Raw genomic sequence first — 27,857 nt, 5'->3', positions numbered from 1 at the left:
TCATCTTTATTTGTTAGTTGATTCTTGAGGAAAAAATATTTCCCCCAGGTAGGGGTGACCTAGGTCTGAGTGTGGAGCCAGCTGTGAGGATGAGCGGCCGCCTGAGTGAGGAGGAAGGAGGTAGGGATGGTGCCAACCTCTAAGTCAGCGGGGAAGGGGCCAGAGGGGTGGTGGTGGCCGAGCAGGAGCCAGGGAGGAGGTGGGCCTTTCTCTGAGCAGCACCTCGCGCGCTGGCAGGAAGCTGGTGCCTTTGACAACATGGGGAAACCCACACTTGCAGAGTCACTTTCTCCACCCCCAGCCTCCTCTCCCATAGCATCTTCAGCGAGGTGCTCACATGCCTTCACTTTCCAGAGGTGCGTCCCTTCCTGCACCACGACACTGTCCTGTGGCCTGTGACACCAGGGGGGTCGCTTCAAGTCCTTATTGTCCATATCTTCCCTGGTGGCTCAGGTGGTAAATTGTCCGCTTCAATGTGGGAGACCTGGGTTCGATCCCTGGGTTGGGAAGATCCCCTGGAGAAGAAAATGGCAACCCACTCCAGCATTCTTGCCTGGAGAATCCCATGGACAGAGGAGCCTGATAGGCTACAGTCCATGAGGTTGTAAAGAGTCAAACACGACTGAACGACTTCACTTTCACTTTCATGCCTTCACCCAGGAGGCAGGTCAGCTCTTACGGCAGCCTCAGAAGCTTCTGGAACAGAGTTGGGGACTTCTCTGCACTTGGGGAACCTTTCACTCTAATCAAAAGGGGGTGTCTCTATCTATGAGCAATGTTGCCCATGGACATTTCCCTGGCAGAGCCACTGTGATGGTCAGCAGAGCTGCCCAGCAGCTCATCAGAGGAGGGCTCCTCTGCCACATGCTCACTGGGCAGAAGCCCCCTCCCAGGGTGATTCGTGCCAAGGAAGAGGAGGCGCCCTGCAGAACAAGGACGCAGCCAACAACCTGTGAGCTTCCTGCAGGCCACTGACGCTGAACCACAATCAAACCATCTCTGCCAGCCTGGCCAAAAGAGGCAGGCGGTTTCAAAGGCCAGAGTTCCCTTGAAGAAGTGCTCTCGCTCACTTGTGTGTTTTTTCCTTGCACAGTGGATGAGCTGCCTGAGACAGAAGGAGGCAAGGCCAGGTGTGAAGAGATAGACCCAGCAAACTCTCCTCACGGTGCCTCTGTGAGCTGAATCATGGCAGTAGCAGCCAACTTCCTCACCTCCAGGAATGGGGGAAGCTTGCTGAGGGTGAGCACTTTTGGGGCCCACACAGCAATGCACGGCTTTCCTGCCCTTTGGTCGAAAGGAAAACAGAGGCCACCCCCTGGGCTCCTCTGATGAGGTTGGAGAAGCAGGGTTAGTGTCCCGGTGTCAGCAGAGACCCAGGGACCATTTCTGGGATGGTCTGCTGCCCAGCATGGGGCGGTCTAGAGTGGAGACAGAAGCTGTGAGGGGACAGGAAGCCCTGGGCTCAGCCCCTGGTGCTAAATTGCACAGTTGAGTGCCTCACGCTTATTTCTTTCACCTCCACTTCCTTATCTGAGAAATGGGAATAACAACCCCTGCTTTCTTTCCCAGAGTTATGAGAATCCAATGAGAAAATATGGGCAGCTGTAAAAATATAAAACCATCATATTTGCATTCGCCAATTCCTTAAGGAAATGGGGCCAGAGTTGAGGGGCAGGCCAGACTCTCTTCCGCAGAGAACTTTACAATCCAGTCCTAAGACCATGATGTGTCTCAAATATTATGAATTTAGGAAATGCCTTTTCAATCTGGTGAAGAAAATAAGGCTCCGGTGATGGTAAAAGCTGAGGCCACAGCCGCAGAGCCGGCGACAGCTTTCGGTTGAAAAACAAACCACACGAGCGCTTCCCACCGAGACCCTGACGTGGAAACAGCCAGCGCAGGAGAGATGATAAATGCCTCTGGGGTTTCACAGCCTGGGGGAGTTGGCCTTGCTAAGGCTCATAAAAGCCTCCTTAACCTGGAGAAGGAAGCCTGGGCTCATGTGTGTTTCCCTCAAGAGCCCTCTGGCCCCACCTCCCCACTCACTGGTGTGAACTCACGACCACACCAGAAACTTTCCCAGGGAAAGAAACACGGGGGCCTCCGTGACTGGCCGTCCTGCAGTACGACCCTCATCCACTGGGGATCCTGGTGGAGCCAGAGACCTACCGGCCAGCAGTGTGGGCCTGGGAGAGAGACAGGACCCCACCAGTTACAGCTCCGCCTCCGCTCAGAAGAGGAGGCCACAGGTGCACCCCAGCCATCAGGCCAGTGACACACATCAGCACATGCAGTGTGGCCCCCGTGTGAGCAAAGCGACCAGGTACCCCACGGCTCTGAGCTGAGCTTCTGAGAGTGCTTGGAAAAGAGCTCTTCCCCGGGAAGGGAAGGTGTTGGTCCCGGTCTCCTCTTGCCTTGGCAGCATTCTTGTTAGCTTGGGGCTTATTGAAGGTGTGCTCTTAACCTTTTTCCCTACTACTCCATTTAAATTAAGAAGACCGGCTTGCTGCCAGACTCTACGGGAACGTTCTGGGCCACGTTTAATAACAGGAAGATCAACTTTGACCCTGATGACTTCATGAGTGTTTCTTACAAACACGCTTCCAGGGTCCAGATATGGCCTCCTTCCTGCTGTGAATGTTTATTAGCAACCTGCCAGGGAGCTGGATGTTGTTTCTCAGGGAGCGGCTGGGATGTCTTGGCGTCTGTCCCTGTGCCAGCCCAGAAATGCCTCTGGGTGGGGGGCTGGGGATGATGGCACCAAGCTACCTCGGGTCTGCGGTGCCCGCCTTCCTCCCAAGCTCCAGCACTATCACTGCCCCTGAGGACCTAGCCAGGCTACGCCTCTCCACGGCCGTGCCTACCACCCTGCTTGCGGTGGGGATAAAATCAGCAGGCTCAAAACTGACTTTCTTTAGCATTAGATTGTCTTTGCCCCAAATATCTTCCTGGGAATTTTGCTCAAAATCATTTCATCCTGTATTAAAAGAAAAGAAACAAGATAAAACAAACCCCCCCAAAATCTCAGAACCTGACTGCTCCTGGCAGACTCGGGTATTTTAATTTAGGACTGAATGGAGGGGTCTGCATTCTAAATTGGTATGGAGCAGGATATATTTATAAACCAGATTTAAAATGTGGGTGCTTTGTTCCCAGATATGAATGAACAACTTAAAACTCAAGACAATCAGAAAGAAACACCAGAGCGCGTAAGGCTTTTGCTGTTCGCTCTGGCAGGACACAGTATGAAAAGTGAAAGTGAAATTCGCTTAGTTGTGTCTGACTCTTTGTTACCCCATGGACTATACCAACCATGGCATTCTCCAGGCCAGAATCCTGGAGTGGGTAGCCTTTCCCTTCTCCAGGGGATCTTCCCAACCTAGGGATCAAACTCAGGCCTCCCACATTGCAGGCAGATTCTTTACCAGCTGAACCACAAGGGAAGCCCAAGAATACTGGAGTGGGTAGCCTATCCCTTCTCCAGCGGATCTTCCTGACCCAGGAATCCATCTGGGGTCTCCTGCATTGCAGGCAGATTCTTTACCAGCTGAGCTATCAGTATACAGTCACCTTAAACGTGGAGGACAGGTGCTCCGGTCAGCATTGGGCCTTTTTGCTTTTCTCTAAATCCTGCAGCTTCGCCTCTCCGTAGCTTTCCAGCTGGTTCGATGGTAAAGAACCCATCTGCTAATGCAGGAGATGCAGGGGACCTGGGTTTGATCCCTGAGTTGGGAAGGTCCCCTGGAGGAGGGTGTGGGAGCCTACTCCAGTATTCTTGCTGGGAAATCCCATGAAGAGAGGTGGCCTCCAGTCCATGGGGTCGCAGAGGGTCAGGCTCTACTGAGCAGCACTCACACTCCTCCTGCCTCTCCCTTAGCTCCCATTCGCTTGCCACACACCCCCCCCCCCCATGCATTGAAATTTTAAATTAGAATTTTAAAACCTGTTCAAGGAGAGTTGGCTTTTCTTGTGCAAACCATCATCCTGTTGGTTTTTGTTGAAATTTTGGGCGCACTTGATTGAATGTAAAGAGGCACAAAAGCCACCCAGCCGTTCCCACCCCTACTGGGGGCCAATGGTTTCTAAGGCAACGTTTCCCAGCCTGGGTCTCCCCCTCCTCCTGGAGGATTTGCAGGTGGGCTGCAACCTGCTCCATCATCTCCTCTAAGAGGGAGTCCCGTCCATCATCCTCTGCTACTTTTCTCCCTTCACTAGGCAACCCTTGACCTTGCACTCCCTCCCCAACCAGGAGGGCAGACTTAAAGACTTTCCTTTTAAGTTTGACATAGTAATTCTCTACCTTAAACACTGCGAACACATTCTCATCTTCAGATTGGACAGCAATCCATTGTTTGCCAAGGTCTTCTCACCAGTGAGAAAGGGCCAAGATTCAAGTTCAACTCCACAGGCTTCCCCTAGTAGTGACTTTGGGTACCTGAGACCTGAGTAGGTGCTTTTTTTCCCCCCTCAAATTGAGAGGATGCTAACCAGAGGTAGACACTGAGCAGAACCCGAGGCTCAGGATGGAACGCCTCAGCACAGGCGCTCACTTTTTGGCTCATTGCTATTAGACTTCTCCGAACCTCTGTCTCCTCCTCTGAGGAAGTGGAGTAGTCAGCCTCCCTCTCAATCTAGTTGCAAGGACCCAGAAGTCCTCCAATCTGCTTGCTACCTCTTGCTACTCCTTCACAGTATTTTGAAATATACGAAACAACTTGAAGGCAAACGAAAAACGTACTGGTAATGGTTTCTGAAGATGAAACTAACAAAGTGAAGTCACTCAGTCGTGTCCGACTCTTTGCGACCCCATGGACTGTAGCCCACTGAGCTCCTCTGTCCATGGGATTTTCCAGGCAATAGTACTGGAGTGGATTGCCATTTCCTTCTTCAGAGGATCTTCCCGACCCAGGGATCGAACCTGGGTCTCCCACATTGTAGACAGATGCTTTACCATCTGAGCCAACAAGGGCAAGCACAATACCTGGGTCCCTCCAAGGTCCGAAGAAGGAGCTCATGCAAAAAGTTTTCTACAGACCAGGAAGCCTCAAACCTCATCTCCTTGGGAGGCTTAGCTTGTGAACTACAGGAAAAGACCCCACACCAATCAGCCGTTAACCGGAACTTCCATGATTCCATTTAATAGCTGCATCATATGCCCTAGAACCCTGGGTCGTAGTCAGCCCAAAGCCCTCGTTTATAGAGGTGCAGAGGCTGATGCTCAGAGAGTGGGCATGGCTGACCCAAGGGCGTGCCCCTGGTTGGTTGCAGAGGCAGGAGCTAGTCAGAGGTCAGTCATCTCCTGAGCATCACCCAGACGCAACCCACACTGCCTTGACAAGGCTGGGCATGGAACACCCTGAAGGACGCATTCCAAGGACAGGGGTGTGGTCCTGGCTGCTAAGGCACAGGTCCCTCTGCCAGGCGGGAGGCAGAATGAGGGCTCAGCCCTTGCCCTCCCAGACTCCTCTGTCCTCACCGTCACCTTCTCTGGACTGCCCGAACCTCCCAGGCTTCCTGCCTCCTAACTGGCTTTAAGGACTTTCAGTTTTGTTCAGAACATCCTCTGTTCACCGACTGGGAATAAGTCTGAGAATTCCAAGGGAGTGGTTGCCACGGCAACAACAACCTCATGGAAGGTTTCAGAACTTTTGCCTCCTACTCCGAGTACTGCAGAAATTCAGAAAGCATAAGGCATAAAGACGAGCTCTAATTATCTGACCTGGATTTGCTGGGGTGGGCAGAAGAAAGACAAGTGCACAGCAGTCTGGCAGACACTCCTCATCGGCACGCGTCCAGATCGCTTTCTGGAAGGGAAGCACTGTCCGATTATTACCGCTTTCTGTTAGCGGTGGCACCAGGGATCAACAGAGGATCATTTGTCTTGTGCCGTGCAAGGCTCGCCCTCACACCTTGGAGGGGGCAGACCTGTTTTCTGGGACTGCTGTTTCATCAGCCTGGCAGGCGTGACGGGCGCGTGGATTAGGAGGTCTCTGTGCCTGCGAGGTTGGGGGAGGGGCAGAGTAGCCCACGAGCACCCTTAGCGTTGAAGACGGTCCTGAGCACGTGGACTCAGAGGCCTGGGAAGCAAAGCCAGCCAGGCAGGTAGACATTGTACCATGAGACTAAGGGCTGTCTCTAGTGATGGAACCCAGACCGGAGGGGGCTTGACTCCATTCTAGAAGCACATGGACCAGGGGGAGACAGAGGACAGGCAGTCAGGCCCTCTGCTTGCTCCCCACAGTGGACACGACTCTGGGCAGGGCTTTCCACACGGTCTGTCTGGAGGCATCTCACTGGTCAGAGGGGGTCCGCCTGGCAAGCTGTGTTCAGGTAGCTGGAGTCTGCTACAAAGCAAGACCAGGAGGTACATCACTCTGTTCTTGCTCCCCATCTATTTCAGTGTCCTCTTCCTTCTTTCTCTCTGCATTGGGATTTCACATTTCAGTTGGACGTTGGCCCTCAAGCCCTGTCTCAGCTGTTGTCTAGGGCTCTGCACTAAGACAAGACCCTCCCCTGTGCCAGGAGCTGTTGTGAGTGCTGGGGTAAATAAATACATCAACTGGGCTTCTCTGGTGCTCAGCGGTAAACATCTGCCTGCCAACGAAGGAGACACGGGTTTAATCCCTGGGTTGGGGTGATACCCTGGAGAAGGAAATGGCAACCCAGTCAAGTATTCTTGCCTGGGAAGTCCCATGGACAGAGGAGCCTGGCAGGCTACAGTCCGTGGGGTCACAAAGAGTCAGCTGTGACATGGCAACTGAACAACAAATGTGTCACCGTGAAAGCAAGTACTGCGACCCAGTGGAGTGGACATCTCTGAGGGCCAACAAGAGACCTTCTGACGTGCCCGCAAGCCGGGACTTATTACAGCTCCTGCACAGTGAGGGCTGGTGTTAAATTGCCGCAGAGGATTCAAGAGAGGGTCAGGTTTCTAGCATTTTGACACCAGTTTTCAGCATCTAGGGACAGGGTGATGCGGGAGATGATAGGTGCTGCATTCCACCCGGGAGAAAGCTGTGTGCCTCAGGGGGGCCCAGAGAACATCACCAGGGTTACTCCCACTCCCAGCAAATAGGCCAAATAGGTAAGAGGTTTGAGCTAAGTTAGAGCATCTTTAGAGCGTATAACTGTGGAACCATCTATGCTTTCTCTCCAACTCCCCCAACCTACACACCTGTGTGCAGACACACACACACACACACACACACGCACACACACACACGATGTCATGTGCTTATCCACGGATGGATAAGTACCATACTTATCCAGCATGGTGGCTCTGACAACCCTCTGCCACGAGCTCTCTTCACGGCCACAACCCCTTGGATTTGCCAGGTCAAAGGAGGTACCTGCTGGATGCAGCCTGGAGATCCTGGGGTCACCTCAGCCCATGGAGAACAGAAGGGCTTGGTCACTGGGGCTTAGATCTCCTGACACAGGTAGGATGGGGGCCTTTGTGGCCTTAGCCAGAGAGGCCAGCTTCTCACCCATAAGGGACAGGCCAGAGTGCTCTGGGATCTTCTCCCCCAGCACACCACTCAGCATCAGCACTCAAAGTGACGAGCGTTTCTTCCAAGGATGCTAGCGGGATGGCCGTGGAGAGACAGAGCCTTCAGGAGTCAACTCCAGAGATGATAAAAATACGGCTCTCAGTGTAAGCCGGAAAATCCTTTCAGACGCTGCCTGGAAGTACCCTTCTGTGATGTTAACCGTCGGAGACCTGCTCTACACAGACGTGCTAAACCAAGCCAGGCGGGAGCCTTCAGAAGCCACTCTCGCTTTCCCAATTAGCGTAACTTTGCAGGCCCAACAAATCATGAGACTGAAATGCCTCTACTGGAAGGTCTTAACCTTTTAGGCTGACATTAAATTGGAAGAAACTGCTCGTGTTGGAAATAATTACCGCTGATAACGAATACAATTAAGCATAAAAGAATCCTTATAACTCCGGTACCATTTGTGCACTTAGGAATGGGCTCATATTTTTCCCTCCACAGATGTTACAATAATGGTGTCAACACTTTTATTTCTTTGTCCATAAGCTGAAAATTATGGCTGTTTCATAAATCGCTCACGTGCTCCGAAGAAGGGGGCCCAGCTGCGGAGCACATGAGCACAGGCTCCTGCCCCGGCCTCATGTTTCACGGTGACCTCAGCTTCCTGTGAGCAGTGGGGACCAGAGCGAGTAAGTACTTGTAAAACTGTTTTTGAAGAGTGGAGTTATGAAGAGGTGCTGCGGTGTCGAACATCTGCTTCATCCATTACACTCACATAGGAGCCCGGAATGTACAGTAGGGGCAAGAAACATCAATAAATTAAAATTCTCCTGTGAGCACACTTCTCAAGCATATGCCAATTTGAAGCAGAACAAAAAAAAAAAAAAGAAAAAGAAAAAAAAAGAAAAAAAAGATGCTAAACAAGGGAAGAGAGTTTTTTTTTTTTTTTTTTTTTTTGCTCACTTGGCCTGAACTGGTTTGAGCAGTAATCATTAGAATCTGGTTTTCTTTGTGCAACTGATGGACTTTGTCAAAATGCAAGCATTTTCCTGGCGCCACGAGACAAAGAGGGTTCTGCTACCTTTGGAAACCATGTTCCTTTCCCCCTACCATGATACATTCTTCATCAAAAAATACCAGAAGGATGAAAGAAAAATAAATAAGCATCATTCTAGTTAAGCGCATAGGTTACAGATGGCATAAACACTCAAACAGCTATTTATTATACCTGCAACTCGATACCGTTCATTACGCGAGCTTGTGTCGCTGCATGGAGAACACGCATTTTGTCAAAAATGACGTATGTATTAATTACGAAAGAAAAATACATGGAAATCTAAGAGCGTCTTAAGGTTTTTAAGTGGGCTGTTTCAACTTGGTTTTCTAAATAAGCAATTTGGTTTTGGGACGTGTTCCTGCTGTGTTCACATGCAGGGTCTCACCACATCCACTGACCGAGAGCCAGGCCCATCTACACTGCCCGAGGTGGGGGTCAGGAAATTGGAAGTGGAATGCTCAGTAATCCTCACAGCCTTCCGCTCTGTCCAGGCTTCTTCCCCTCACATCATATATCAGAGACGGTCCAGGCCACTCACAGCCTCACGTCATTCCTGGCACCCAGTCCAGGCCTCTGAGCACGCAGGGGTGGGTGTGTGCGCCCCGAGATGGGAGACACGTGAAAGGCAGTGTGTGCAGCCAGCCGCCAATGTGGAACGTGCCGCTTGCACTGGGGGACTCTGTGTGCCTGCGGGATCATGGAAAAACTCCATTCCAGGACACCCAGGGTGACCAGCCTGTCCTTGCTGGGGTGTCTGGAGTGGACAACACAAACCACATCCCTTCCTGGGAAGCACTGGAAGGACCCCTACCCTGGAGCACACACATCACCCGCAAACCACGCTCCTTCGCCAAGTAAAGATAAACAGTTCTTAGGCCAAGAACTCTTGAGGTGTTGCCCCATTTGTCCCCTAAATAGAAAAATCGTATATCCACACCTCCGTTTTTCTTATGCATAAAATGAGATGCGATCGACAGGGACTGAATTCAATCTTTGCATTTCCCTCTAAAAATTCTGATACTAATATGAGAAATGATAGATTAGAAAGCTTATTCACATTATGCAAAATTATTCCAAACAGATGGTGAAGTCAATTTAGAGGCTATTTTTTTTTTCTGTCTCTAAGAACAAGTGCTGTTTTGGGGAAGGCAAGAGAGTAGATTTTAATCTCTTTGCCCTTTGAAATGACCGTCAGCAACCTCCTTCCAATTACCTGTGCCCTCTGATTGTGGTCCTGGGAGCTGGCTTTACAAGGTGGAGGCTGTTTGCCTTGCCTCCCCTGCCCAACTATCCATAAAGCCACTGTAAGCCCACCTGCCCTCACAGCTCCTAACAAGTTTCTTACACAAAGTGAATGCTCAATAAATATTTGGTTTCAAAGTCATTGTTCTTAACCAAACTAAAGTGAGGTTTGCTCATTTAGGCAAGGTTGGGTTTGAATCTCAACTCCACCACTTGCTAGCTGAGTTGCCTAGGGAAACAGTATAAAATACCCCAATACACTCGATCTTCAACCTGGAAATGTGGCCAGTTTTGTCTTGAGGGCAGTTGGGAAGGTTGAAGGAGCCGGTGCAGACTTGCCAGCATCAGCATATTTCCTGGGTCACAGAGGCACTTTCTAGCAATGCTAATTATTATTGTTGTTAATATTTAATCATGAGTTAGTAAAAGATTTTTTGCAGTTTTTTACACTCTTACCCAACTGCCTTGGTGTGAAGTGAAGTGAAGTGAAGTGAAGTGGCTCAGTCGTGTCTGACTGTTTGCGACCCCATGGGCTGTAGACTACCAGGCTCCTCTGTCCATGGGATTTTCCAGGCAATAGTCCTGGAGTGGATTGCCATTTCCTTCTCCAGGGGATCTTCCCAACCCAAGGATCGAACCTGGGTCTCCCACATTGTTGACAGATGCTTTACCATCTGAGCTACCAGGTAGTTGTAGTTAAACCAATCTCTTTCAGATAAAGACAATATGAAACTTAACCTAAGAAGGTACAGTAGCCCATACCATCAGTAGTTATTGAAGCTTTGGTATACAGAGCAAAAAGCCACAGATGGCACACTTTCTGAGGAAAATTGGATGAGTAAATGCTTGTGGATTAATGCGTGAGAAGAAGTACCATGACGGCTAAATTGGAGCCAGTGCCTTCCAAGGTTATCGTGGCCCAGAGAAGCACCAGAGAAGTCAGAGGCGCACGCAGCTTGACTGCAAGAGTCCTGGTGTTAGCCCACTTGAAACCCTGTTCCTCATCTCCCTGGCATTCCTTAGAGTTCCACACATACACAGGTCCCAAGTGTCACAGACGAAGCCTGAAGGGGCCCCTCTGCCTGACACGACTGTAAGTTCTTAAGAGGGCAGTGTAAGGACAGTGCCTAATAATAATAGTAATAGAGTTAAACTCTAATAGGAGAGTTGAAATTTCCAACTATAATTGTGTATTTTTTCATTTCTCCTTTCAGTTTTATCGATTTTTATGTATTGTGAAGCTGTTTTGAAGTATATACATTTAATAAAATTAAATCTTCTTGATGAAGTACCTTCTTTATTGTTTTTTAATGCTTATCTTTGTCTCCAGTAAGATTTTTTTTACCAAAGTTTACATTGTCTAATATTAATGCAGCCACTTATTTTATTTTTTTACTACTGTTCCTTGGTATTTACTTTTCCATATTTTTTTTTTCTTTTAACCTTTATGTGTGTATATATTGAAAAGTGTTTTTTTTAATAGACAGCATATAGTTAGGTCTTCCTCTTTCATCCAGTCTGACAATCTCTGCCTTTTAATTGGGATGTATAAATCATTTACATTTAATAGTAATTACTGAAATGATTGGATTTGAATATACCACATTGGCAAACGTTTTCTGTTTGTCTGCCTACCTTTTGTTTTCCTTGTCATCATTTCCTGTCTTCTTTTGGACTGAGTAGTTTTATGATTTTATTTATCTTCACAATTGGCTTGTTACATACACCACTTGTATAGCTTTTAGAGGATACTCAGATGGTGATTGCAGCCATGAAACTAAAAGATGCTTACTCCTTGGAAGGAAAGTTATGACCAGCCTAGACAGCATATTCAAAAGCAGAGACATTCTTTGCCAACAAAGGTCCATCTAGTCAAGGCTATGGTTTTTCCAATGGTCATGTATGGATGTGAGAGTTGGCCTGTGAAGAAAGCTGAGTGCCAAAGAATTGATGCTTTTGAACTGTGGTGTTGGAGAAGACTCTTGAGAGTCCCTTGGACTGCAAGGAGATCCAACCGGTCCATTCTAAAGGAGATTGGTCCTGGGTGTTCTTTGAAAGGAAACTAAAGCTGAAACTCCAGTACTTTGGCCACCTCATGCAGAGAGTTGACTCATTGGGAAAGACTCTGATGCTGGGAGGGATTGGGGGCAGGAGGAGAAGGAGACGACAGAGGATAAGATGGCTGGATGGCATCACCGACTCGATGGATGTGAGTTTGAGTGAACTCTGGGAGTTGGTGATGGACAGGGAGGCCTGGCGTGATGCAGTTCATGGGGTCGAAAGGAGTTGGACATGACTGAGCCACTGAACTGAACTGAACTGAACTAGGGTTTGTAATATACATCTTTATCTTATCTCAGTCACCTTCAAATACTGATATATCACTTTGAGTGAAGTGCACTCATCTCATAAGTGTCAACATTCAATTCTCCTCTCCCATCTCTGGTGTTGGCTTCCGTGGTGGCTCAGATGGTAAAGCATCTGCCTGGAATGCTGGAGACCCAGGTTCAATCCCTGGGTCAGTTAGATCCCCTGGAGGAGGAAATGGCAACCCACTCCAGTACTCTTGCTTGGAAAATTCCGTGGACTGAGGAGCCTGGTTGGCTACAGTCCATGGAGTCACAAAGAGTTGGACATGACTGAAGCGACTTCACTTCACTTCACTTCATCTCTTGTGTTAATGTTTTACACATACTATTTTACATGTTATAAATCCACAGTATACTTTTTACTGTATTTTCTTTAGGTACTCAAATATCCTTTAAAGAAATTATAAATCTTAAAAAGTTATTTTTTATTTACCATTTTCACCATCTGGAATTCTGTATGCCTTAGAAAAAAAAGAAAAGAAAGTGAAGTCACTCAGTCATGTCTGACTCTTTGCAGGAAAGAATACTGGAGTGGGTTGCCATTTCCTTCTCCATCTGTACGCCTTGAGTAGAACTAAATTTCCATCTGGTGGCATACTACTTCTGTTGAAGAACTTTCTTTAACATTTGTGTGTGTGTGTGTGTGTGTGTGTGTGTGGTGCACTTCTGATGACAAACTTGCTAAGATTTTGTTTGTATATAACTTTGGTTTTGTTTTCCTTTTGTAAAGTACTTACTGACTATAAAATTCTTGGTTAGTAGTTTTTTGGGTTTTGTTTCCCCCCCTCAGTACTTTTTCTATTATTTGCTGGCCTTCAGAATTTCAGACATAAAGCCTCCAATATTTTTCATCTGTGTTTCTCTTATACAATGTTCGTTTTCTTTGACTGTCTTCAATTTTTCTTCAGTTTTCTTTTTTTTTTTTTTTGTAAAGTGGTTTGATCATGATGTGTCAAAATATCTGTGTATGTGTGTGTTTAATTTATCTTTCTCAAAGTTCCTAGAATTCTCGGTTTGTGACTTGTCTTTCTTTAATTTTGGAAAATGCTTGGCCATTGTCTCTTGAAATATTTCTTCTGCCCCACTCCCTTTTTTAGCTTCAGGGATTGCATCTTCAAGTATGTAGGATCCACTGATTTCATCGCATATGTTTTGAGAGTTCAATTCCGTTTCTCTCCCCTGCCACCACTCTTTTTTTTTTTTTTTTTCAGTTTGGATAATTCCTGTGGATCTATCTTCAAATTCACTCCTTGTTTTCACTGCTCTGTTCAGCCTGTTAATTTGTTGATTGAAGAAATTGTTGTCTTTTATAACATTTGTTTTCAGCAGTTCCATTTGGCTCTGTTTAGTGATCTCAATCACACAGCTGGACTTCTTCTCCTTGTTCATGCAAATCTGTCTGCTTTTTCACTAGACCCTTAATATATTGACTACAATTATTTTGAAGCTCCCTGCCATTAGTTTCAATGTTTGATTCAACTCTGGGTCTATTTTTGTTAACTATTTTACCTCTTGAAGAGTTGTTTTCCCTTTGTTTCCATGTGTGTATTTTGCAATTTTTAGCTAAAGGAAGGACATTAACATAGAAGAGTAGTGAATCACGAGGCAAAATGTGTTTATGCTCAAAATGGGCATGCTTCTTCCCTTGCCAATTCATTACTGTGGGGACTGAGTCAGTCTAGTCATTACCTAAGTCACATAGGTTTTGTTACTATAGTTACGTTTAATGCTCCGCAGACTTGAGAACCCCCACTGGTGGGCTGATGCTCTCTTTTTATCTGCCTGAACCTTGGCTGCTGCCTAAAAATTTTTCAGTTTTCCTGTTGCATCTCTAGCTTTCAACAGTCCCTACTCACCTCTGTAAACGGGATCTCTCTTCTTGGTCTGCACCCCACAGACTATTTTTGCTTGTACCTGGTGCAAGATGTGGGGTGGGATTAGGGGGTGGTACTCAGATCTCCCAGCCTTGTCTCAGTCTTAGGAAAGCTCTGTATTTCTGTCTGCTAAGGGTGGGATTTCCTGAATGTTTCTACCCTCCCTCACCACGAACAGTCAAATTTGGCTGCCTATTTGCAAAAGTAAGGTGAGGTAGCGTTTCCAGTCAGAGCAGAGAGATTTGTCTTGTTTCTGTCTCTTCTGTGGAGGCAAAGTGAGGCTTTGCTCATGTCCTGTGTTCAGGGTAGGAAATTCCTATCCCTTCCTTAGTGGTTAAAGATTTTTCCTTAATAGGAAAGAAGGTTCTGGGGAGTAGGATTTAGTGTATACATGCCGATGAGGGGACCCTCACCCAATCTTTCTTGTAAGCACCTACTAGTAGCCCTCAGAAGACAGCTTATGAGGGACTGTGGTCTCCTTTTGGGTCTGGGGATTTAAAATTCTCACTGCCACCCATGCTTGGCCTCCACGAGTTTGTTAAGGTGTCAGCTTTTTTCTTGTTTCTTGCTTTCATGGTGTCTGCCTCTTCTCCCCGTGTGCACTGCCTAAAGGGAAACCGTTAGTACGTCTTACGTCCCCTGGAAGAGACTTGCCACTATTCAGAACTCAGTTTATCTCGTTGTCTTGTGACATCAGCTTAAGAAAACATAAGGTTTGTAGATCATACCATGTTTTTTTTCTCATTGTTAGGGTGGGAGCAAAAGTCTGTGGAGGGTTTCTAAACCCTAAATGGAAGCAGAGCTCCCAGCCAGTTGTTGTTCAGTTGCTAAGTCGTGTCCAACTCTTTGTGACCCCACGGACTGCAGCATGCCAGGCTTCCCTGTCCTGCACCATCTCCCAGGGTTTAGGTGCTGATGCAGGGAAAGACTGAAGGCAAAAGGAGAAAAGGGCGGCAGAAGATGGAATGGTTAGATAGCATCACTGACTCCCAGACAGAGGAAACTGGAAATATGACTTCTGAAGCTTTTGCTCAAGCTCTGATGTGGACAAGTAGCAATGACTTGGTTGGGAGACTTGAGGCTGTGCATTTAGAGTCTCTCTGCCTTGAATTTTCTCTTTTCTCCAACCCACTCCTCCTTTACTTTTATGCTTATTATGCTTATTATGCTTTCCGTTCTCAAGTTCCTTCTAAAACTGAGAGAGTGTTAGTAGAATTGAGGTCAGCACACAAATAGACACCAAAAAGGTGTGCATTTAAATTTTTTATGTTTTAAAATTTTAAGTTCTGTATTATAAATCTTTTTCAATTTACACAGATGAATTATACATATTTTTTTTTACATTTAAAAATTTCAAGCTCCATAGTATAAATTCTTTTCAGTTATCTTCTTTTCTGATGGTACCTGCTCTGTTAGCTATTTTAGGAGAACAAATATTTGGCTTGGCTTTCGGGAAGAACAGAGAATTCTCATAAAACTCACTCTGTGAAAATACTAAAAGAGGTGATAGGTTTGCTTAGCAAACACATGGTGGTTTTCAAGGGTGATATTATCCCAGAAAATAGATGAGTAATGCCATTACACCATAGTTGTTGGATAATTATTTGCAGATAATCCATGTTTCCATCTCTGGAAGACATTATTATGCTCAGAAAAATGTTGGACTATCTGGAACTTACTATTTGTGTAAATTTTGTGCTTTCTGCCCATTATATAATTTCACACCAGTGGGACAGAAAATATGCCATGATAGAAATTCAAATTAGAACTTCAATGAGCTGGCTGAGAGGAATTTGGTTTCCCACATGAACTGGCTACTAGATACCCATGTAGTATCATTATTTTTTGTTGGTAAGTGAATTTAACTGTGTCTAGTTTTCTAGCAGTAAGATGCTTATTGAAAATTTGAGAGAAGCTAGGGATGGGTTAATGTCTGTAGATAAAAATCTGAGCATATATTTTAATGTAACAATTTGTATTTCAACATTTTAATGGTAAAACTGTTATTCATGGCTGAACATTAACACACCAATGATAGCGATAAGATGGACAGGAAGGCCCATTCTTAGCGAAGTGGTGTGGGTGTAAACAGCCCACAGCAGAGCTCGAGGGTAATTTTGCTCAGCCCCTTCCCTTTTCCTAGATCACACCTCATCTTCTCCCCTGAAAGCTTCTCTGCTTTGGTTCTCCATCAGGGTCACCAGTACCCGCCGCCACCAGGCCCCAGCTTGGAATGGAGGGGTGTCTTTTCATGACCTCATTCCTTAGCAGCTGCACCAGTGACCGGTTCTGACGGGTTCTCTTTCCTCTTCTTAACATCCGGGGTCTCTCTCAAACCATGGCTCTTTCTCATCTCCATAAAGAGGGGCCTTCTGCCTGATCTGCTTTCCTTGCACCTCAGAGTTCTCTGAATCTTCCTGCAACCTCTGCCAAGACAATCTTTCAAAACCTTAAATCTGACCATGTCACCCTCTCGCCTAGTTCTTAGATATTTCCTCCTTGATTATAAGATGACATTAAAAGATTATGAATTTCTTTTCCTGCCATAAATGCCTCCCCTAATCTGTCCTGGGAGCCTATCCCCAGTCTCTCCCTCACCATGACCTCAGCCCCGCACCCCTGACTCCCAACTTGAGGTTCAGCTGAAGGGATCTGGGCCCTTTCACCCCTTGTGGTCCTGGTCACTGTCCCCTGGGCCACCCCCTTCTTCCTTCAACCTGAGGAGCCCCTCTGTCTGTAGAGATCAGCTTGAGCCCTCCTGCCCTGCCTTCTCTTTCTCTCTCATCCTCTACCCTCAGCACTCTTTCCTACATGCTACCGATGTCACCAGTAAATGGTTACTTTATCCAAGGTGCCTGGGACTCCCTGCATTCCCTGGTTTGATGTCCCTCTTCTCCTGATGCGTGTACATGCTCTTCTGCTTCGCAGGGCAGGTGAGTGAGGCGAGGGACAAGATCTGGATCTTACTTCATTTTATATCTGCGCATGTCATGGTAGTTCACGCTCTGTCCTTTCCTCGAAAGTTTCCTGGAAGTTTTCTGTCCCTTTTTGGAAGGTTTCTGGGTCATTTCCATCTTTCCAAGGCTTTCAGCAGCAGCTGACATGCCCTGGCATCCCACGTTTCTCTCTCTAGATCCCCCTTCAGAATCATTCCTATATTTCCCGAGCCTTCCTAGACATCTCAGCTGGGTTAGCCCATAAATGGCCCTAGCTTTCTCATGCCTGCCTCTGATATTTTCCCCGTGGTTTTGCCTCTGCACTGATCCCATCACTGTCACCTTCCTGAAGTCACCTAGAGCTCAGGCTGCCCCAAGGCTTCCCTTCGAGCCCCCTCCACCACGCACCAGCCACTGATCGTATCGTTTCCCCTCTGAGGCTGCCTCCCTCCCTTGCTTGGATGATGGTGCAGCTTTCTGGCAGGTGATCTTGCTCGTGTTTCACCCACTTCTCAGGCCACTTCCCAACCATCCAGGGGTACCATCCCAAACCGGATGCCCCTTCGGGGCAGTCAAAGCCCTTCCCCGACAGCCGTATTGATGTTGCTCCCATCCTGTGCACTGTAGGCCCTGTCTCTCCTGAATGCACCATCCCCTCCTCTGTGCTTACAGGGCTGTGTTCCAGCTCCTACAGCACTTTCCTCTCCTTCTTATGCCTCAAAAACTCTGACCTCATATTTAATATCCTGTTAAAATGTCTCTCCTCCACCCCCCAAATCATCCCTGACTTCCCCATCAAAGTCAGTGCCTTCCTTCTGTAGGTGCCAGGAAACTTGAGTGTCCACTTCCGGTGAGAATGCATTACACGGTATCGAAGTTTCTCTCCCTGGCCTCGGAGGTCCCTGGGGATGGGAAATGTGTCTTGCTCACCGAGGCCCTCTCAGTGCCTGCACAATGCCTGGAAATCACAGGTACTCAAATATCTGAACTCCTGCGTGAACTAGAAAGATCAAAGACCGGGGGTTGGCGGTTGGAGGGAGAGAAAGTGGGCTGGGGTTTAGGAAGAAAAAGTGCAGGAACAGATGAGGGTGAAAAGGCACTGAGGCATGTGCTTATTTGTTTTTGATAAACGAAGCTTGGGAGAGGGGTAAAAAAGAAATAGGTCCTTAGCTAGTCACCTTCTTCCATTGTTCCTCTTCCTGGGGAAGGAGCCAAGATATATTTAGAAGGGGTCTAAAGTTTCTTAGTAAAGCTTCTAGGACAAATCGAGAGCTTATTGCATTGCACGTAATTTTTTTTTTTCCTTTCTGGCACATGGCTAGACAATTATACTCTGTGGGTCCTCAAGGACTCTTGCAGTTCCAAGAGCCTGTAAAACAGTCTCAGGTAAGTCTTTGAAATGGGGAAGTCCAAGACAAGATGTTGCTTTTCAAGGTGTAAAGGAATTCATACAAATGGATCCCGTGTTCGCTATTACCTGGATTGCTAACGACAAGCCCGTCACTGGCTGATAAACTTAATTCATGGCCTCGAAACGGGGTGGGGAATGGAAGCAGAGCCAAGGTAGGCAGGCTGCAGAGCCTGAAATCAAAGTCAATGGCAGAAGAAAGATCTGAAAAGAATGACATTCTAGTCCTGCTTTCTCTTGCTTTTCAGGCTTTATGGCACCTTTGAAGAAACAAAAGCTTTACAGAGAAAAGGCTGGTTTGGCAGGGGAGGCTCGCGGCTCCCTTCAGCTCACTTGACTGTCTTCCTGGCGCTTTTTCTTTTCAGACAAAAAAGCACTTAAAGCTATTGAGCCCTCGTTGCCACTTTCCTTCCCTCTCTTTGCTTCTCTCCTCTGCCTCCTGAATAGTTCTGGAAAAGGGGGCATTCACCAAGGCAAAGTCCTGGGCTAAACAGTTAGCAGCCCCTTCCCGTGTCCCCCTCCCTCCTTCTCCCTGATGTAACGTCTCTGGGCCTCTCGGGCTTCTGCTGTCCTGCGGGGGCGGGGGTGGGGGGTACATGTGGGAAGACGATCTCCGCGTTGTTCACCAGGACACGTTGCGTTCTAGGGGCTTTGTTGGATCCACGACTCGGCGGTGCAGATCTTCAACTGTTTCCTCTTGGAGGATCAAATTTACAGTTTTCTTCTGCCTGTTTCTTTACGGTGAGACATTTGAAATCCACAGGCGGACTGAGCCAGCTGGGCAGAAAGTTCGGAATTCTGAAATGCTGCTGAATTGTCAGGGGCCAGCCTAGCTAATTTGCTGATTTACTGAACTTGACCCAAATGAATTTCTGTGTACACAAAATTTATGAAGAAGTCTTTGAATAATTGTATTAAATGAGATTCTGGGCCTTGATTTTCCATTTTATTACGTTTTCTGAACACTGTGGATTCCAATCACATTGAAACATTTTGTGTTCGGGCTTTGTAGGAAGTGCTGATGATTGAACCTCAGAAGAATTGAAGGGTTAGTTCATAAATGAATAAAAAGCCAGCGGCATTTATCCAAAGTTTGTTTAACTATCCTAACCTCATGGGCCTGTAAAAATTCAACAGAAAATCATTGAGAAGAGGTCCTCCCATGAGATCCCTTGGCACTTTCTGCCTCTGCTTGGATCGGAAATACCATGAGAGTATTTTTTTTCTTTTCTTTTTTTAAATTTCCAACATTTCAACACTTCTAGTTCCATTTGCAGATGGAGGAGAGCAGAGGGAAAAAAGGAATGGGAGGAGAACATGAACTCTTCTTAACCTAGAAGTTATTGCACAGATTTTATATGAAATTTCAAGCCAGAACATCCCTGGTTGAGGCCAACTGCCTCTGCCTAGGAAACCTCCAGGCATGGGAGACTCATCCACAGAGGTTCTGGTCCAAGATGGCTGTTTAGCATCCACTCGAGGACGTCTGACAATGGAACTCAGGCTCTGGTCTCAGCACCCATTAGCTTAACCTCCCAGGGTGTAACACAAGCAGAAATTACATCTATTATCTACTTAGAGCAGTGCTCTGTTGGTCATGGAAGAGCATATTTCATATTAGTCCTTTAGAAGGAGCAGTTGTGTGGGTAGATGGGTCGCAAAAACAGCTGTAGTCCTCATAAGCACAGAGACAGAAAGCAGATTGGTATTGCCTAGGATGGTGAGGGGGGAATTCAGAGGAAAATGGGGAGTGATTTCAGATGGGTGTGGGATCTCTTTTTGAAGTGAAAAAAATATTCAAAATTTGATTGTGGTGGTGATTACACAACTTTCTAAATATACCAAAAGCCATTGAATTGTACCCTTGAAAATGAGTGAATTGTATGGTATATGAAATATATCTCAAGAAAGCAACTCTATTAAAAAAAATAATAACCACCATCTTGCCTTCCTTTCTGGATGTGAGCCCTCTGCAGTGTGACTTGGCAGTTCTTCCCATCAAGGAGGCGAACCTCTTTTCCCACCCATTGGTCTCCCAGGATACCGTCCAATTCTTGCCAGCCCATGAAAGACTGGAACAGTGGTGATGCCCAGAGGCCTTGTGTGCCTGGCTCTCCTGTGTGCCATCTCCACTCTGAGAGCTTGTCCTGGAAGATCAGAGGCTTGTGTCACAGAGCCAGCATCCCAGCCATGGCTGTCTCAGCCCACTCCTCAGCTGCCTGCAGAGACACGTGTGAGCCCAACCAAGATGAGCCAGCCTGCCAGAGGAGCCGAAATGCTAATTGAGCCACAGACAGATGAGGCATAAACACTGTTGCTTTAGGAAGCACACTGGAGCCATTTGTTCTGTGGCACTGCCTGACCGATACATGTTCCATCTTTTGGGGATTCTTGAAGTATATGAAGTGCAGACTATAGAAAAGGGGTACATGCAGAGGTTATCCCGGTTACACACTAGGCCAGAATTTCACTCTGGTTTTCAGGTTCTGAACAGGGCTTGTCTTTCACCTGCCAAATCTCTGGATATTGTCATGAAATGCATCCTTGGTTAGGTAGGAGCTGGTGGTCATTAGAAGTCACCCTTAGGTGGCATGGCCTTTCCACTCACACTCCCAGACCTTCTGGGGAGGAGTTTGGGGCTGGTGGGGTAGCTGGCCTCCACTGATTGTCACATGTGAGTCAGACTCACCGCATCCTGATACATCTGACACAGCCCGCTTTTGTACGTTGGGAAGAAGCCAGCTTGGATAAGTGTGAGAGTCCTGGTCCTCATACAGGAGATGTTTAATAAAGCCCCTTGGTTAAATGTCTGGGTGGTGGGAGACGTGCAGGAAGAGACTGCTTTCAAGGGTCCTGTCACCCGGCCTGAGCAGCGCTGGGGAGAAGGCTCATGTGAAGGGCCCTAGGAAACATGAAAGGGAGAGGATGGAGGTTGCCTCACGGGGAAGCCGCACTTTGAAGGAGCTGATTGTTAAGTTTTGATGTTCAGGGCAGAGTGAGGGGAGAATGGCCTGCAGCAAAATCCAGGGGACAATGAGAATGAAAAACACTTCGGTGGGCAAAAATGTCCCATGTCAACACTTCCCCATAGAACCTCCTCCCCTGATGGTCCGGCTGTTGAGCATTAAAAATGTGGCTGGCAGGACTGCAGAATGGAATTTAAGGTCTCATCTACATTGGCCTAACGTAGACAGCCGTGGACCAGTGGCTGGCATGCGGGACAGCAGCTCCATGCCAGGTGCACGCTGTGTGCTCAGTTGCGTAGTTGTGTCTGACTCTTTGCAACTCCATAGACTGTAGCCCGCCAGGCTCCTCTGACCATGGAGTTTTCCCGGCAACAGTACTGGAGCGGGTTGCCGTTTCCTACTTGAGCAAATATTCCTGACCCCGGGACCGAACCCATGTCTCCTGTGTCTCCTGCACTGGCCGGCAGATTATTTACCACTGAGCCACCTGCAAGGTATAGCTACACATTTGTTTTTCTGTAACAAAAATTGTAGAGCTATTTTTTAAGGAATATGCTGGGCTGTGATTTAGTCTTGACTAATTTCCATTCATCTATCTGCCCAAATTTCTTCTGTCTACAAAAGGGGAGCTTCCTCTATTCAGACAGACCCAGCACTCACACTTTCAACAAGTATACATTTTTATTGAATTCCCACTGTGTACAAGGTACCCTGCTTGGCAACACAGGATTAAAAGCAGAAAAAAAAGGTTATTCTTTTTCTTTAAGCTCTGCTGTTAAAAAAAAAAAGTTTTTAAAAATGCAAGTGTGGCTTTGATAACCCTTTGGAGTAAAATTATTTAAATTAGAAAATTATGAATTTACAGCAATAAGTAAATGATGTGATTTAGAGAAAGCTCTTCTTAATTCTATAGCTTGGCAAATTTGATTTCTACTGTCATTGAAGATGATGTAATTGTGCCTTAATAAGCAAAATTATTAAAGGGTTTATAAGCTTTCATTTGTGAAACTCAGGGAGGAAAGGTCAAAAGGATTTTCCCCCTACAATTCTCTAAAGAATTTGAATTTAAAATGAATCTCATTCTACAAGGAAAAAAATGTAAAATCAGAAAGACAGAAACTAACCCCCCAAAAAAAGAAAATAGAAAAAAAACACCTTAATTTATGTTGACTTCATTATTCTCTAGATTAAAAGCAGCTCAACATAAAATGAGGACTTTTGAGTTCAAACTTTTAAGGAATTCGCGTTTGCATCAATTTTTAAATGATTTTATAACTAATGAACTTGGATTTCTTTTGGCATGGCATAAAATCCATTTGTACAGTTTTTTAATTAAGAATGCAGCCTCTGCAATTAAAATCAAGGGTAGGGACTTCATCTGATGTCCTGTGAGAACCCCAGTCGAAAAAATTATGGTAATGCTGTGTGTCCTAAAAGCCTTCTCTGAGTGTCGAAAACACACGGTGCAGAATTACCCCAGCTGCATAATGAGTGCTTATTTAAAAAGTTGATAATTAGAAACATTTAGTTGTGATGTGTTAAGGGTCTTGTTTACCACTAATCTCCCTGGTATTTGCTGTGGGCTTGAAAATCAGACTGAGGACCATCTAAACCTGAGCTCAGCAAAGATAGACGGGGTCAGACTCCCGACTCATAATGCAAATACTGCCGTTTTCACAGAGGCAGGGGAATTCCTAATGTGGATTTTAATATTTAAAATTACCAGTGCCATTATTGAAAATATTAAGATGCTTTCATGTCGAACTGATTAAAATTACATTTGGAATAATGAATGACATGTAATGTACAAATACCCACCCACTTCTACTTTTTAAAAACGTATAGATAAATGCAATGGAAAATCTTCCAAGATATTTTTTGGGGACACTCAGAGCTTGGGGGCAGAAACTCAGGGCCAGGGGATCCAATGAGGTGGCCCACTGTAAGCCTTATGATTCATGGCTTGCCAAGAAGAATGCTCAAAAAGAAACTGAATTCCTCTGGAATTCAGGACTCATTTTCTTCTGAATCTTTGAACGATCGAATATGCCCACTAAATAGGTCTTTATTTCTGGCAGGAGGATATTGCTCATGCTAACTTTGAGTTCTGTTCATTTCTTTAAGCATTCAGGGAGCTTCTCCAAAGGTACCGTGTGGGTTGCTCCCTTGACAAAGCTGCATTCGGTCCTTATCAAAATCATCTTGGTTCCATCCTCCCGGAATGTAGGTCATGTGCAAAGCAGTGCTTCTGCCATTTGCACTCAGAACACAGATGCACCAGCCTCCCCAGGTAACCCTCACAGGGAAGGAGTTTAGCTGAGGCACAAGACTGAGCAAGGAGTCCCATTGGGTGTGCAGGCTGCTCTCAAGAACCGACCTTGACTGTCAGAAGAAACAGCTCAGCAGCCCGCCCTTGCTCCCCATCCTCAAAGCACTGGGGTGGGGGCCCTGCCAGCTCCTCCCCCTTGGCTCCTCGCCCTGCCCATCTTCAGGGGGGAACTGTTCAACTTCAGCTTCTTCAGCATTACTGGTTGAAATGCAGTACTTGGATGAAATCTCAAAAATGACAGAATGATCTCTGTTGATTTCCAAGGGAAACCATTCAATATCACTGTAATCCAAGCCCATGCCCCAACCAGTAATGCTGAAGAACATGAAGTTGAATGGTTCTATGAAGACCTACAAGACCTTATAGAACTAACACCCTCAAAAATGTTCTTTTCATTAAGGGGGACTGGAATGCAAAAGTAGGAAGTCAAGAAACACCTGGAGTAACAGGCAAATTTGGCCTTGGAGTATGGAATGAAGCAGGGCAAAGGCTAATAGAGTTTTCCCAAGAGAATACACTGGTCATAGCAAACACCCTCTTCCAACAGCACAAGAGAAGACTCTACACATGGACATCACCAGATGGTCAACACCAAAATCAGATTGATTATTCTTTGCAGCCAAAGATGGAGAAGCTCTATACAGTCAGCAAAAACAAGACCAGGAGCTAATTGTGGCTCAGATCATGAACTCCTTATTGCCAAAATCAGACTTAAATTGAAGAAAGTAGGGAAAACCACTCGACCATTCAGGTATGACCTAAATCAAATCCCTTATGATTATACAGTGGAAGTGAGAAATAGATTTAAGGGACTAGATCTGACAGACAGACTTCCTGATGGACTATGGACAGAGATTCATGACATTGTAGAGGAGACAGGGATCAAGACCATCCCCATGGAAAAGAAATGCAAAAAAGCAAAATGGCTGTCTGAGGAGGCCTTACAAATAACTGTGAAAAGAAGAGAAGCGAAAAACAAAGGAGAAAAGGAGAGATACTCCCATTTGAATGCAGAGTTCCAAAGAATAGCAAGGAGAGATAAGAAAGTCTTCCTCAGTGATCAGTGCAAGGAAATAGAGGAAAACAACAGAATGGGAAAGACTAGAGATCTCTTCAAGAAAATGAGAGATACCAAGGGAACATTTCATGCAAAGATGGGCTCGATAAAGGACAGAAATTATATGGACCTAACAGAAGCAGAAGATATTAAGAAGAGGTGGCAAGAATATACAGAAGAACTGTACAAAAAAGATCTTCATGACCCAGATAATCATGATGAGGTGATCACTCACCTAGAGCCAGACATCTTGGAAAGTGAAGTCAAGTGGGCCTTAGAAAGCATCACTATGAGCAAAGCTAGTGGAGGTGATGGAATTCCAGTGGAGCTGTTTCAAATCCTAAAAGATGATGCTGTGAAAGTGCTGCACTCAATATGCCAGCAAATTTGGAAAACTCAGCAGTGGCCACAGGACTGGAAAAGGTCAGTTTTCATTCCAATCCCAAAGAAAGGCAATGCCAAAGAATGCTCAAACTACCACACAATTGCACTCATCTCACATGCTAGTAAAGTAATGCTCAAAATTCTCCAAGCCAGGCTTCAGCAATACATGAACTGTGAACTTCCAAATGTTCAAGCTGGTTTTAGAAAATGAGGAACCAGAGATCAAATTGCCAACATCCGCTGGATCATGGAAAAAGCAAGAGAGTTCCAGAAAAACATCTATTTCTGCTTTATTGACTATGCCAAAGCCTTTGACTGTGTGGATCACAATAAACAGTGGAAAATTCTGAAAGAGATGAGAATACCAGACTACCTGATCTGACTTTTGAGAAACCTATATACAGGTCTGGAAGCAACAGTTAGAATAGGACATGGAACAACAGACTGGTTCCAAATAGGAAAAAGAGTAAGTCAAAGCTGTATATTGTCACCCTGCTTATTTAAATTATATGCAGAGTACATCATGAGGAACCCTGGGCTGGAAGAAGCACAAGCTGGAAGAAGATTGCCGGGAAAAATATCAATAATCTCAGATATGCAGATGACACCACCCTTACGGCAGAAAGTGAAGAGGAACTAAAAAGCCTCTTGATGAAAGTGAAAGAGGAGAGAGAAAAAGTTGGCTTAAAGCTCAACATTCAGAAAACGAAGATCATGGCATCTGGTCCCATCACTTCAAGGGAAATAGATGGGGAAACAGTGGAAACAGTGTCAGACTTTATTTTTTGGGGCTCCAAAATCACTGCAGATGGTGATTGCAGCCATGAAATTAAAAGACGCTTACTCCTTGGAAAAGTTATGACCAACCTAGATAGCATATTGAAGAGCAGAGACTTTTGCCAATAAAGGTCCATCTAGTCAAGGCTATGGTTTTTCCAGTGGTCATGTATGGATGTGAGACATGGACTGTCAAGAAAGCTGAGCACCAAAAAATTGATGCTTTTGAACAGTGGTGTTGGAAAAGACTCTTGAGAGTCCCCTGGACTGCAAGGAGATCCAACCAGTCCATCCTAAAGGAAATCAGTCCTGGGTGTTCATTGGAAGGAATGATGCTAAAGCTGAAACTCCAATACTTTGGCCACTTTATGTGAAGAGTTGACTCATTGGAAAAGACCCTGATGCTGGGAGGGACTTGGGGCAAGAGGAAAAGGGGACAACAAAGGATGAGATGGCTGGATGGTATCTGTGACTCAATGGATATGAGTTTGGGTAAACTCCGGAAGTTGTTGATAGACAGGGAAGCCTGGCATGCTGAGATTCATGGGGTTGAAAGGAGTCGGACACCACTGAGTGACTGGACTGAACTGAACTGAGTGTCATAGTCCCTCATTCCAAATATTTCATAACTTTCATTGGTGTGTTACATTTCCTCTTTAAACTGTGATTTGTTCAGTAAATGTTTTATGTTTTCAAACCGCATTTGTATTTTTTCTAATTATATTCAAATATCTTCTTTATTGATTACTCTTGTCATCATAATGTAAGGACTCTCTTTTTATCTTCAATTTTTATCATTTCTATACTAATATTGCTAAAACAATTTTCTTCCTGTTAATACTTCCTTGCATATGTTCTTCCAGCCTTTTACTGAAAATATTTGTGATTCATTGTTTTAGTTGTATCTCTTATAATAAGCACACACACACTCACACACACACACACACACACACGCAAACACACATAAAGTGAGTCTATTATTTTTTGCAATAAATGCTTCTTGGACCATCTCTATCAACATTTATCTTTGCATATTTTCTCTTTCTATTTCTTGGAAGAATTTTTTTTAATTTTTTTATTTTTTGCTGGGTTGAAAGTTATAGACTGTATTTCTCTTTCCATTTTGCTTAAAAATAATGCACATATATATGTTAGAGTTATTCCATGACTCCTGAACTCCTGAACTAGGTCCTTGGCACGTTTTAAGGACCCAGTGACTAACTTCCTGCTTCTCTCCCACATTCCTCATCAAGACTGTCTAAGGTTGGTTCCCCATACAAAACACACACAATTATAATTTCCCATTGTCAATAACTAAGTCAATTCACTGAGGTATTTTTCAATATTTCTTGCACCCAGCTCTTCCCTTTGGACTTCCCTTTGGACTTGCTGTATTCTTGCTGAAGGAAGACCTCTATCAGCTCTCTTTGATTAGCACATTTCTTTGAGTAGCAGATTTCTAGTCTTTGTTGACCTGAAAATATCTCTTCCTTCATTTTTGCAAAAAGGTTTAGCTGGGTGTAGAGTTCTGGGTTGACAAATTTTCATTCTCAGAACTCTAAGCTCACCCTCCATCATACTCAGGCTTGTTTTCTTGAATCGTCCCTTTGTTCACTATTGCAAGATTTCTGCCTGACTCCTTTCCTTTCACAGCTCCTGAGTCTCGTCTGAAGTTTTCCTTTTTGTTTCCTAATTCCTTGTCTTCTAAAACTAGACTTTTTAAAAACATATTGAGAATTTTAAGCATATTTGTTTTAAGTTCTTTTCCCTATAAGTCTGTTGTTCTAATTTCACCTGGGGCAAATACATCTTCCCATTAATGACTGTGTTGTCTGCTTTCCTCAGCATGAGGTTTCTGAAAACGTTTCTTGGAATTTTGTGTTCGTGGGTCTCGAGAGAGGAAGGGATTCTCTGACCTCACACTGCCTTCTGCCCAGTCTCAGAGCTTGCCTGCTGTCACCA

This window comes from Budorcas taxicolor, chromosome 23, assembly GCF_023091745.1.
Source record: "Budorcas taxicolor isolate Tak-1 chromosome 23, Takin1.1, whole genome shotgun sequence".
NCBI classification, from domain to species: domain Eukaryota; kingdom Metazoa; phylum Chordata; class Mammalia; order Artiodactyla; family Bovidae; genus Budorcas; species Budorcas taxicolor.
Note: the sequence above shows the minus strand (reverse complement) of the source record.